This window comes from Microtus pennsylvanicus, chromosome 14 (genome assembly GCF_037038515.1).
Source record: "Microtus pennsylvanicus isolate mMicPen1 chromosome 14, mMicPen1.hap1, whole genome shotgun sequence".
NCBI classification, from domain to species: Eukaryota; Metazoa; Chordata; class Mammalia; order Rodentia; family Cricetidae; genus Microtus; species Microtus pennsylvanicus.
In genome coordinates, this window is record NC_134592.1 from 71,731,405 (window position 1) to 71,744,616 (window position 13,212).

At 43.2% G+C, this 13,212-nt stretch overlaps 1 long non-coding RNA gene across 1 annotated transcript; it reads left to right on the plus strand.

Moving 5' to 3' along the window:
* Window positions 1–212: 212 nt before the first annotated feature.
* LOC142834958 (uncharacterized) lies at window positions 213–8,436 on the plus strand. The gene is made up of 3 exons (XR_012907698.1): window positions 213–285; window positions 2,844–3,126; window positions 6,641–8,436. It is a non-coding gene; the product is annotated as an uncharacterized LOC142834958 (long non-coding RNA).
* The last annotated feature ends 4,776 nt before the right edge of the window (window positions 8,437–13,212 follow it).

Genomic DNA, 13,212 nt, shown 5'->3' on the forward strand with positions numbered 1-13,212 from the left:
CTTCTGTTGTCACTCTGATGACACATGACACATCTTTACATTTTATTTGCTAACAGGTGAGCAGAGGCCAGAAGACAACGTCACGGAGTGGGTTCACTCTCCTTCCATCTTTACATGGGTTCCAGCTGTCAAACTCAAGTTCCCAAGCTCACATGGAAGCCCCTTTATCGTCTGATCCACCTCACTGGCCTCTTACTGTCTGTCGGCTGCGGCTGCAGTGCAGTCAATCCAGCCTCCTGAGTTTTAAATGTTAGTTACTGCAGTTTTCGTTGGGAAGTCATCTTGGTGAGTTCCTTTGCAGTGTTTCTGGGCAGAATGCTTTAGAGCTAGCTCATTGATCTTCACTCTTGTCTTCAAACTTGTTCTTACTTCATTCTAAATCTGATTTAATATGCAGCTGTTTTTCTTTCTGTTCGTGACCCCTCTTCCCTTTTGTGCTTTTTTTATATTTAACTCTGTACTGTCATAGTAAGAGAATTTATTGGAGGAAATTGTTTGAAATCAAAGAATTTTCTTCTGACCTTTACGGGAGCTGCTGTTGGATTAATGCAAAATCCTCCCAGATGTGTTATGTCCCCAGATTCAGAATTACCAGGAAGGGTCCAAGGGCGTCTGTCCTGCTCACTTCCTGCAGGACTGTGGGGTGGGTCTCTCACCTCACCAAAGCTCCGCACACGGAGAACTCTTCCAGCTTGATTTAAAGACTAGAACTTTCCATTCTAGACACCTCACCTTGGGAAGACCCCTGGGCCTTAGCCTCTACCTGACTCAGACAGTGACATTGAAAAGAATGCAGCCTGGGATCATAGCTGGTGCGTTGTTCCTCCATGACTTCCATTGGGAAAAGCCATCTTGGCTGATGATTGGCAGTAAGGATGTCCTGGTAGTTAGTAAAGACATTACAAGTGATGAACCCGTATGATCTTTTCTGAACAGACACTAGTAGTCTGAGAAACTGTAAGAAAGCACTCACTGTGATGGGTTAGTGTTAAGGATTAATGTTTTAGGATTGCTATGGCTATGATAAAAAGAAAACAAAACACCCATGACTGAAGGCAACTTGGGGGAGAAAAGGGTTTATTTGACTTTATGCTTACAAATCTCTGCTCATCATTGAAGGAAGTCAGGGCAATAAACTCTAGCAGGGCAGGAACCTGGGGCAGGAGCTGATGCAGAAGCTGTGGAGGAATGCTGCTTACTGGCTTGCCTGCCATAGTTTGCCCAACCCACCTTATTATAGAACCTAAGACCACCAACCTAGGGATGGCACCACCCACAATAAGCTGGACCATCCCGCATCAATCACTAAGAAAATGCCCCATGGGCTTGTCTACAGCCTGACCTTATAGAGGCATTTCCTCAACTGAGGCTTCTTCCTCTGGTGATTGTAGCTGTGTCAAGTGGACATCAAACTAACCAGCAAAATTAGGTATTTTAAGTTTGTTCAATGATAATGAAAAGGACCTCTAAGTTCCAGCCTAAGCTTTCTGACAGAGAGCACCTTGAAATGAGGTTATATTTAAACTTTTTTTTGTTGTGCTCTAGGCTGCATTGGCATATACTGAACCATATAATGAATGTACGCTGTATACACTACCTCCTGCAAATTCTTTAAAATAAACGCTACTTTCCGATTGTTGTTGACTTTAGCAGTTTGCTTTACCAAGTCACTTTTGTGTAAATACATTCTGCTTCATATTCTTATATGTTAATTTCCTCCTTATCAATTCAATTCATGAGCGCTCATTTAAAATAAACTACAATGAAAACCAAGAAACAGCTTATTAGTGTCAATCTGCTTTATTCCCTCTGTAGACATGAGAAAGAGCAGGTCTGTGAGTGCTTAAGCGAATTCATGAGCATAAGCTAATATTTTCCGTCTTGAAATTTGTGTATTTTTAAAACAGTCTTTTACATTCACTAATTTAGAGTGTGGTATCTGTTGGGGACTTAGACAATGGTGGTCAATGCTGTTTCTAGGTATAAGTAGTACAGACATAGCTGATTTCTGGTCTTCAAGTTTAATTTAGCTGCACAGGGGTGAGATAGGGCTGTGGATATGCCCAAGGCTCACACCAGACCAGCAGGGCCATTTGATATTTGATGACTATGAGCACATTTCTTCACAAATTGTCACCATTGGCCTGACTTTCTCATTTATGAAATGAATAATTGTGTTAATAATAATCTGTTAGGGTTGGAGAATGAGTAAGTAAAAATAAATGGAAAACTATTCCAAACTTTATATGTACACATCACAGGTACTTTATAAGCATGATTTGGAAATTATTTACATTTATTTACTTATTTATTTTGTGCAAGGTGTGTGTGTATGTGATGTGTGTGTCTTTGTGTCTGTGTGTGGTGTGTGTCTGTGTGTGGTGTGTGTGTGCCTGTGTGTGTGTCTTTGTGTCTGTGTGTGGTGTGTGTCTGCATGTGTGTGTGTCTGTGTGTGGTGTGTGTGTCTGCATATGTGTGTATGTCTGTGTGGTGTGTGTGTCTGTGTGGTGTGTGTGTGATGTGTGTGTCTTTGTGTGTCTGTGTGTGGTGTGTGTGTCTGCATGTGTGTGTGTGTGTGTGTGCCCTCAGACATTCTGCAGCATATGTGGGGAGGGCAGACAGTTTGTGGGAGCCATTTCTCTCCTCTACCATGCAGGTCTCAGGGATCAAACTCACGTTGCCAGGCTGGGCAGTAAGTGCCTTTACCTACTCATCCACCTTGCTTGTTCGTGAGCCTAGTTTTTTGTACACAGAACACCAATAGGTGTCAACGGTTTTGTAAAATAACATCAAAGTCCTCTCCTACACAAGAACCTCTGTAGACTTTCTTTTTCCTCCCACAGTCTTCCTCTTGAAGGCCAATCACAGGGAGGTGGAACAGGCAAATGTGTGCTCAGTTGCCATCTTGAGAGAGGGAGCTGTTCCGGCGGATGCCCTGTGCCGTTCACTACTGAAAAGGCACAGTAAGGCTAAAGTGTTGAATGAGTCCGTGGGGTTGTGCTCTACAGAACTGAAGGCAGGACAACACGTCCTGAAGAATAGCAACAAGGAGCCCATGAGCAGTGTGGTGTGAGATCAAGATAGTCTTTCTATGAATGAGTGTCTGCAGAAGATTCCCAGTTAAGTGTGGAATCTAGGCCCACAAGTGGACAGGATTCCTTCTATGGGCCAGGAGATGTTTATATCTATTTTGATATCTTAATGCATCTTTATAGTAACAGGCTCTCTCCACAGAATAAGCTAATAAAGCATGTCTTCATGAGACCACGTGGAAAATTATTGGTTAATCAGCAGAAGATGTTCCCTTTCCCCGTCAAGGGTTAAGTGTAATTTAAACTACCAGTCACAAAGTCTTTTGAGTATTTTAGCATTTCACTTTCAGATCTCGTAAACTGGTGGAGGAATTACTTTCATTGGTTAATAAAGAAACTGCCTTGGCCCTTGATAGGACAGAAAATTAGGTAGGCGGAGTAGACAGAACAGAATGCTGGGAGGAAGTGAGGCAGACGCCATGCCTCTCCTCTCCAGAGCAGCCACGATGAAGCTCCAGCCCAAAATGGATGTATGCTAGAATCTTCTTGGTAAGACAACACCTCATGGTGCTACACAGATTATTAGAAATGGGTTAGCAAGATGTGAAAGTTAGCCAGTAAGAGGCTAGAAATAATGGGCCAAGCAGTGTTTAAAAGAATACAGTTTGTGTGTTGTTATTTCGGGGCATAAGCTAGCCAGGCGGCCAAGAGATGGGTGGCAGGAACACAGCCCGCAGCTCCTCACTACAGTAAACGGCTTACATTTTTGTATATTGTATAGAAAAATGATGAGTCATAAGCATGCTCTCCCTCTGATGTCATTCTATAACAGTAAATTATTCCTCACAGCAATATATCACCGACCTATCTAGAACAAGAAAATATATGTCTTATTTATAATATTTTTGAGGAAGCAAACTCCATGGACCCTTTTGATGATTTTCTTTTAAATACATGAACCTCGTAGAAAATTCCCTTGTATGTTGTTTCTCTGTGGACGTCTAATCCTCTCCTTGCTTGTGCACCCTTGTGAAGATGGAGAGCAGATGATGTGACCCTCTTGGTACACTAAGTACCGCTATTTCAAAGACCTCTATTTTTATCAAGACCTTCACTTTTCATGCTGTTTCTAAGTCTTTGCATCTGCTTCACTGCTCTGCTTTTTCTATTGAGTCTAAAGAATTCTTCTCCCGTGGGCCTGACCAGAGGAGCAGGTACTGAATGTGTCACCTCACACGCCTGTGCTTAACAGCCATTCATGTATCTCTCCACCACACCATCATGGCTGCCTTTCAGCAACTGTAAAAATGTTTCGTTTGAGTTGGTGCATTATTCCCTAGCATTTGTTTGAGGTTGGAATAAATTAAAGCCTTTTGAAATTATATGGCTTCCCTCCACAACAATGGGCACCCACCCACCCACACACACCCACACACACACCCACACACCCACACACACACACACACACACAGAGAGAGAGAGAGAGAGAGAGAGAGAGAGAGAGAGAGAGAGTTTATAATTGTGATAATTCATTAGTAACTACTAAAGAACATCACCACTGTGTTTTGGAGCTACTTGAGACTGATGGCTGTTTATTACATATTAAAAGAAGCACACACTCACACACACACACATACACAGAGTGCAAGAAGAATGAAAAGAACACATTTTTAGTGATTGACTGAATAGTATTTCTTTTCAAATATAAACAGCTCCTAATTGAGCCGTCAGATCTCATCAGTGATAAGCTTTTAATGTTTCTACCTTGCGGATTGTCTGGGTGGTGCCTATCTGAAGTCTGTAAACTGTCATTAGCTAAGTAAAATTGGGATAATTATGCTATGGTAATGGGACCAAAATTGGTACGATAACTGAATGAAATCTAAGATTCCTTTGATCATTATTAGTCTACCATACTGATTCTTGAACTTATGGTTCAATCTAAAGTGTTGTCTAGAGTCTCATTTTAACTCTTTGTTTTTATTACAGTATTCTGCCATTTGCTGAATGGCAGAATTTCAATTCCCTTTTCACATGTATCCTTATGTCTTTAGAGACTCTACCACTTTTGAAAATAAATTCTTTTTTCCTAATGTGTGTGTTCACTTGCATGCATGTGTATGCATGTGCATCTGAGCATGTGTCTGCATACATGTGTGAGCACTCACAAGTGCAGGGGTCCTCAGAGTCCATAAGAGGGCACTAAATTCCCTAGAACTGGAGTACAGGCTGTTGTAGGCTGCTCAAGCTTGCTGGGAACTGAATTCACTCTTCTGGAAGATTAGGAACTGAGCCATCTTTCCAGTCTGTTTCTATCACTTTTTTTATTTAATTAAAAGACATGTGTACCTGTGTGGTTGAGTGTACCTATGTGCAGGAGCTCACAGAGGTCAGAAGAGGGGCTGGATCTGCTGGAACTGGAGTTACAGACAGTTGTGAACCTCCACGTGGGTGCAAGGTATCAAACTCAGGTCCTCTGAACAGCGCCCCGTGCTCCTAGCCATTGAGCCATTCATTCATTGCTCCAGCTCCAGCTCCAGCTTCTCACCTGAAAAAAAAAACCTGTGGAGAAAAATTTCATGAAATCCTCCTTTCCATATTTACACACTTGATTTGTCAATTAAATATTTCTTTACCTTTCTTTGGGAGCCTTCGGATTATCTCCAACCATTAACAACTAATCAAACGTACCTGTAATTCAAAACAAAAATTAGTAAACAGTTCAATACCACCAAGATGAGAGACATTTACCTCCTCGAAGGTTCCGTGACTTTGGATGTGCCCACTTTATTAGTTTTTCCTCTAACCCAGTTACAGATCACTGAAATATAACTCAATGTGCAAGCACTGTCGGGATTTCATGAATATTTAGTGCCTGTTTCTAAGTCTGTGAAGTCTCATAAATCAACACTGCTCTCCTCCATGTCACATGGCTGTGACTTTGGTACTATCTCTTTGGAATTATAAAGGTTGAGTTCCACACAGTTTTCATACAAAGCAGAAGAGGGAAATGTTGATACAAGCTCTTCTTCTACCGCAAGTACTATGTCATTTATAGGCCAGTGTGGAGAACGACCAAAAAGCTATTTTTAATTTCATGAAATAGAACTCAAAATATTATCACGTGCTTACTGCCCAAAACCTCCCTTGCTGGGTTTTCTTGTTTAGAACTCAAAGCTGTACACATGGACCTCAGAGATTTTATTGGGGTGTTACCCGCTCTAGACCAGCAATTTTCAGTGCAGCGAGCATTACTCTTTCTTGAAACACAGATTTCCAGAGCAACCATAGACTTCTTTTTCACTCAATAGCATTCAAGCAATGCTTCTCAGTCTGGGCTGTGCATTCAACTCCTCTGGGGAGTTTTGAAAAGCTACCTCAGTTTGAACCACAGAGACTTTGGTGTGTTTGTTCTGGGTCGCTTTGACAATAACCTGGTCTAGATGCTAAGCCTACCAGCAAGTGGGTTAATATTCCTAGACCGGAAGTGTCATTCTGCATTTCTAATAATGAATATAGATTTTATGTCCAGCTTGCACTCTTTCCTAATCATCTTCAGATATTTATATTTTCAAGTTTATAAAACTTTGCTTATCTCCTAGGAGAAGCAGCAACTGACATATCCAAGCAAGCACTGGTGTGGAGAGGTGATGAAGTCTACCCAGCTCAGCAGGAGAGCTTCCTTGAAGTTCTAGGAAATCTTCTCGCCATAGGAGACCCAAAGAGAGAGAGCACAGGGACACCAGAGTGCAGAAGCCCATGTTCCTGTTTGTGTCTAGGACAACTGAGCAAAGGTGTCTCTGAGCTGGAGTCTGCTCCTCAGCCATGTCCTAACAGCAAGGCTGATTGAGTCTTTGAATACTGACGATAAGCAAAACACAGGAAAGGATTGAATATTCTAATACTGACGATAAGGCAGTACACAAGAAAGGAAATGTCAGGCATGGGGGCAGGAAGTCTTTTTCCCAGGATCTCAAAGCTAGGATGCTGTAGACTCGAACCCAGGCTGTCCCCAGTGCTCCAGGTCCACCTGTGGCATCCGTCACTTTGACTAGTGAGATTGCAGTGTGAAGTGACCGTCCCAAATGAGCAACGCGCAGGCAGACTGCATGTACCCTCATGTAAGCTGTGCAAGCATGCATAACTTGAAATCTTTCTCAGTTTTAATGATCCCATATGTAAAATGGGCTAACAATAATGTCTGCTTCTGGAGGCTGTTGTAAGGTTTTCAATAGTCCCAGCCCACAGTGCCACATGAGATTCCTGACACGAAGCGTTGGAAGACTCAGCTCGCATCTCCACACTGTCCTCTTTAGTGTGCTGGGAAACCTCATCTGTCACCCACCCTCCTCAGTCTCCAGTTATCCCCCATGCAAATTCAGATGCTATATTACGTGATGGCAACGGGTTCTTCTCACTCTAATATTGTGTGATTCTGGATATTACAAAATAGCAACAAGGGTATATTTATATATGTAAACTGTACATATACTGAGAACTGCAATTCTCACCCACCCGTTCATCTTTTTAGTTCCAACAATTTCTTCTTTATTCTGGGCTCATCTGTCGAAATGTAGAAGTAGAGTACTGTGATTTCTAACTTTTTAAGGGGTCTATTAATCTCTCTCTGTTAACAACCATTTGCTCGAAGTACAGCGTCTCCTGTGCCTGACGATCTTCCACACTTTAGCACGTTAGTTCATTTTCTACCACTGTGGGCAACACCTGAAGCTGAGTCTTTTATAAACCAAACTCCGCAATTTAGTTTACTGTTTTAGATGCTAAAAATTCAAATGGCGTGGTGCTAATTCAAGCAAGCCTTCCCGTGTCTACAGAGCATTCCGGCTAGACAGCATCCTCATGATGGGGATGTCTGAAAGAAGGAAACAGCACATGGCAGAATCATAAGCCATAGGAGGAAAAGACTCCGGGCTGGGGATTGGATCCAGAGCCTCTCACGTGGCGCATGCGCATTCTACATCGCTGAACTAGAGCCCTATTCAGCCTTGCTCTTCCTGTCTGCCTACTTAAACTTTCCTTGGCATGTGTTCATGCGTGTGATGTTCACACATTTGCACAGATTTAAAGATTTGCACATGGTTGCACACATGTGGGCTTGTCACGAAGGCCCAAGGCTTAGTTGAGAGTCTTCCTTGGTTGATCACCCGCCTTATTCATCATTGCAGAGCCTTTCAGCTGAATCTGGAGTGCATGATGCGGTGTAACTATTCAAATTTATCCGAGCATCCCCTGCCACTGCATCCTGAGGGCCGGGATTACAATTGGGTGCGGGGCATTTATGTGAGCACTGGGAATTGAAACTCGGCTTCTCATACTTAAGCAGCAAATATTTTATCCTCTTAGCTATTTCTTCTAGCACCCTAGTCTTTCTCTTATTAAAACACATGTATGCATGCATGTATGTACGCATGCATGTATGTACGCATGCATGCATGTATGTATGCGGGTATGTATGTATGCGTGTATGTATGCTTGCATGCATGCGTGTATGCATGTATGCATGTGTGTATGTATGCATGTATGTATGTATGTATTCTGTCAGAGGACAACCTAGGTGTTGTGAAATATTGACTTAATATATGTTACATTCGTTTATGCTATGGAAAATTTGTTTAATGATGCAAAGATTGCTGCATTCTTTTATGTTGCATTTGTTACCGCTGTAAAGTTATATTACTTTGCCTACCCCAAACACCTGACTGGTCTAATAAGAAGCTGAACAGCCAATAACAAAAGGTGAGGATAGGTGAGGATGCCAGGCAGAGAATAAATAGGAGGAGAAAGCTATTCAATGAACGAGCTGTTCTCTGACAGTCCCCTGCGGCATTCACAACCACAATACTCATGGAGACCCTGCTCCCCAGATCCTCTGCACCCTGGGACTGAGCCATGGCCGATGGGGCTGGGGACCCACACTACCAGTTGCAGTTGGGAGAGTGGGCCCTGCACCCCGCCTGGGCAGCACAGTAGAGCTGGTCCGGGTTGTGTGGGTGGGGTGAGAACAGGAGACCTGACCTCACCCCTGCTGCCCACGGCATTGGGTGATCTAGCCCCGCAGTGCTGGAGAGCTCTCCCTGGTAGTGGTGATGAGGGAGAGCTGGCAGGCTGACCAACCCAGCTCCCACACAGGCCCAGAACCAAGACTATGAGTTGATCTGCCCCAACATCCACCAAATCTATGATCTGTTGGGGCATGTGGAGGGGCCAGTCCTGCAGATGCAAAGATGCAGGATCTCCATGATGCAGGACAACAGGATATCCAAGAGAAATTTCAGTGAGGGCCCAGTATTCACACTGTAGTAGAAGCCAGAGGCCTCGAACCAGATCCTTGACTCATTGCAATGAACACTTACAAATAAAGATGTACAGACTAAAGGGTCTGCTGTGTGACTCACTGGGCCACACGAAAGCTTCCAGGATGAAAAAAGTGGGTGGGGGATTGCAAGGCAGAGGGCAGAAACAGAGGGATGGGGAGATGAATGGAATCAGGACACATGATGTGAAATCCATGAAGGATCAATAAAAGATTAGAAAAATGCAATCTTACGGCAACTTGAGAAGGAGAAAAGTGGTCTGAGGTTGGGAGGGTGGGATGTCTTTGGTGAGGCTGCCAATCTCACCACTAGGTGACTGATTCTGACAGCTGGGGAAGGTGTGAGATGGGCTATTTAAAGACATCGCACCTCAGAACACTCCACCTCAAGGAATGGCATCAAGGATCTGATTCCATCTCATTGATCAAAGTGTTCCTCAGAGGCATGGAGCAAATCCATCTCAGAAAATAAAACTCCGAGGACAGGGAACTGAGCACGCTCTCACAGAATGGGCCACCATGATGTTAAGGATAAACAAGAAGAAGGCCGTGGTTCAGGAAGCAGGTGAGAGTAGGCACAAAAGCAGCCCATGTTGTATCTGATGCTGGTTATTCCATGGTTATTCCATGACCCAAGGTCAGCGGTGTCTCCACATTCTAGGCCCGCTGCTCTACCAAGCAGCATGTGTGCATTTATCAACTCGCACTGTTTCTTCCCTATAATAACCACTTTGGTCTCAAAGGTGGGTGTGCAAGGAATCACTTGGTGTGGGCATCCTCAGTATTCCAGTTTGGCTCAAGGGTACACAAAATGGGTATATGACAAGACACCTCAGCACTACCTGGGTGTTGTATGAGCTGAAGGCCTCTTCCCACAGCTCGGCTCCTGGCCTCTTGGCTAGCTTTAAACCTGAAATAACAACATACAAACTGTATTCATTTAAACACTGCTTGGCCTACTAGCTCTAGCCTCGTACAGGCTAATTCTCATATTTTGCCTAACCCATTTTTAATAATCTGTGTAGCACCAGTCTTACCAGGAAAGATTCAGCATGTCTGACCTGGCGGCTTGCTTCATTGCGTCTGCCCGGGAGAGGGGAGCATGGCCTCTGAGCTTACTTCCTCTTCCTCCCAGCATTCTGTTCTGTTTACTCTTCCCACCTATGTTTTAACCTATGAGGGCCAAGCAGTTTCTTTATTTTTTAACCAATGACCTTCCTCCATCACTTGGGAGTCTGTAGAAACGCAGAAGTGTTGGCTTCTGACCTGAAATAGAATCTTTGCATTTTATTTATTTTTATTTGTGCAGTCTTGAGAATTTTTGGGTAAACCAGACCCAAAAAGAGGAACATGGGATGTACTCACTCATATGTAGTTTCTAGCCATAAATAAAGGACATTGAGCTTATAATGCACGTTCCTAGAGAAGCTAAATAAGAAGGTGAATCCAAAGACAAACATATAGTCATCCTCCTGAATATTAACCTTCATCTGGCGATGAAATGAGACAGAGACAGAGACCCACATTGGAGCACCGGACAGAAATCTCAAGGTCCAAATCAGGAGCAGAAGGAGAGGGAGCACGAGCAAGGAACTCAGGACCGCGAGGGGTGCACCCACACACTGAGACAATGGGGATGTTCTATCGGGAACTCACCAAGGCCAGCTGGCCTGGGTCTGAAAAAGCCTGGGATAAAACCAGACTAGCTGAACATAGAGGACAATGAGGAATACTGAGAACTCAAGAACAATGGCAATGAGTTTTTGATCCTACTGCACGTACTGGCTTTGTGGGAGCCTAGGCAGTTTGGATGCTCATCTTACTAGACCTGGATAGAGGTGGGCGGTCCTTGGGCTTCCCACAGGTCAGGGAACCCTGATTGCTCTTCGAGCTGATTAGGGAGGGTGACTTGATCGGGGAGGGGGAGGGAAATGGGAGGCGGTGGCGGGGAGGAGGCAGAAATCCTTAAATAATTAAATTAATTTAAAAAAAGAGAATTGAACCCAAAGACTCAAGTATGTCAGGCAAGAGCTCTAAAACTGAGCTGCATTGTAGAGCAGAATCAGAAACACCTGAATGGTATCACTTGGCTTAGTAGTCTACTTCTTCATCTAACTGGAACTGGGTTAGTAGTCTACTCCATCTAACTAGAACTGGGTTAGTAGTCTACTCCATCTAACTGGAACTGGGTTAGTAGTCTACTCCATCTAACTAGAACTGGGTTAGTAGTCTACTCCATCTAACTAGAACTGGGTTAGTAGTCTACTCCATCTAACTAGAACTGGGTTAGTAGTCTACTCCATCTAACTGGAATGACCTTTCAGTCTTGCTTTGTTTTGATTTCCAACCTACTGCAGACTAATACTTTTTGTGAAATGAAGTAAGTAAAAACAAATTATTAAAAGAAGATACTCTTTTGAAAGACTTAAAAATACAACTATATTGCCATTCAGTGAGGTGATAAGAAATCGCCTTTGCCAAGTTACCTTAGACTCCTTGCTAGTTTTGAAATCCTCAGGCTTATAATGGACGTCCGCTGAGATCAGAGAGCCATGGATGGTACCAGTTGGTGAGCAAGACAGTGAACAGTTCTTGTCTTGAAAAGAAAGTCTGACTTTTTCATTTTTATAAGTTTGAAATACTTTAGCAAAAACAGACATTTCCCAACTTCTCCAGCATTATAGTGAAAACACACACGGCACTTTGTTTAAAGACAATATTTTTCTTTATGATGCATTGTAAGATTGAGCTGTAAATTATAACTTTTCTGCTTCATTTCTACCCTCCCTTCTCTTCCGGCCCTCCCCTTAGCTCAGACTATTTCTTAGAGTGCTGGGTCTGGCTAGCTTCAGGAAACTCCTGCCGTTCTCGCCAGAGTTGAAATGCAGGTGGATATTAGGTCTCCCCCGCACTTAACATTAGTGGGAGCCAGTTGTTCTGAGCTTTCCCCGATAGCAGCTGCTGATGAAAAGGAGACCTGGAAAGCCTACGGGGAGTGAGCAAGTGACTCAGGAGAACTGGGGAGATGATGACAGGGGACTGTGCTTCTGTGCTCAAAGGCACCACGGATTTATGACTTGAGGGATAGAATCATTGTCCAACTAGAAACAACCCCAAACACCCGTGAGTAAAGAAACTCACAGAAGATTGTTGGCTGTAAGAATGCATGAGGCTTTACAATTTTCAACACTACTGGGTATGGGAGCTGTGCACAGGGGCCACACACTTAGGTCTGGAGGTCAGAGGACAATTTGAACAAGCCAGTTCTCTCTTTTCACCGTGTGGGTCCAGGGGTCAAGCTTGGTCCATTAGGCATGACCACAAGCACCTTTACCCACTGAGCCGCCTCAGTGGCCCTGGCTTTAAGATTTTTTTTCCCATTTCTTTATCAAATTAGAAATTCTACTGTAAATGCCAAGTGATAAAATAGGTATATATGATATATATGTGCATAATTTTGTTTTTATATATTATTTGTATATATGTGGGTTTGCATATATAAGCACAAGTATGTATATCTAGGGCATATATACAGATAGAACATGTAGATACACCCAGATGTAATCTTTGAAAGACTGATAGGCAAATAAATCCATTCCTCTTTGAAAGGTTTGTTTCATAGTTTAATCCTGTAGCTTTGAAACAGGAAAACCCACTCATCTGGCAGAGATAGAGGTTTAAGGAAAAAAGACAAAGGTATTTCAGTGCTCCGAGAGTTTACCCTTAACCCTTATCTTGTAGGAATTCCTCCTATATTTAAAACATGTTTACTATGCCACACGGGACTATCTGCAAGCTGACATGGAATGTACACTCACAGAGTCTAATGATAAACTTGATAGGGAT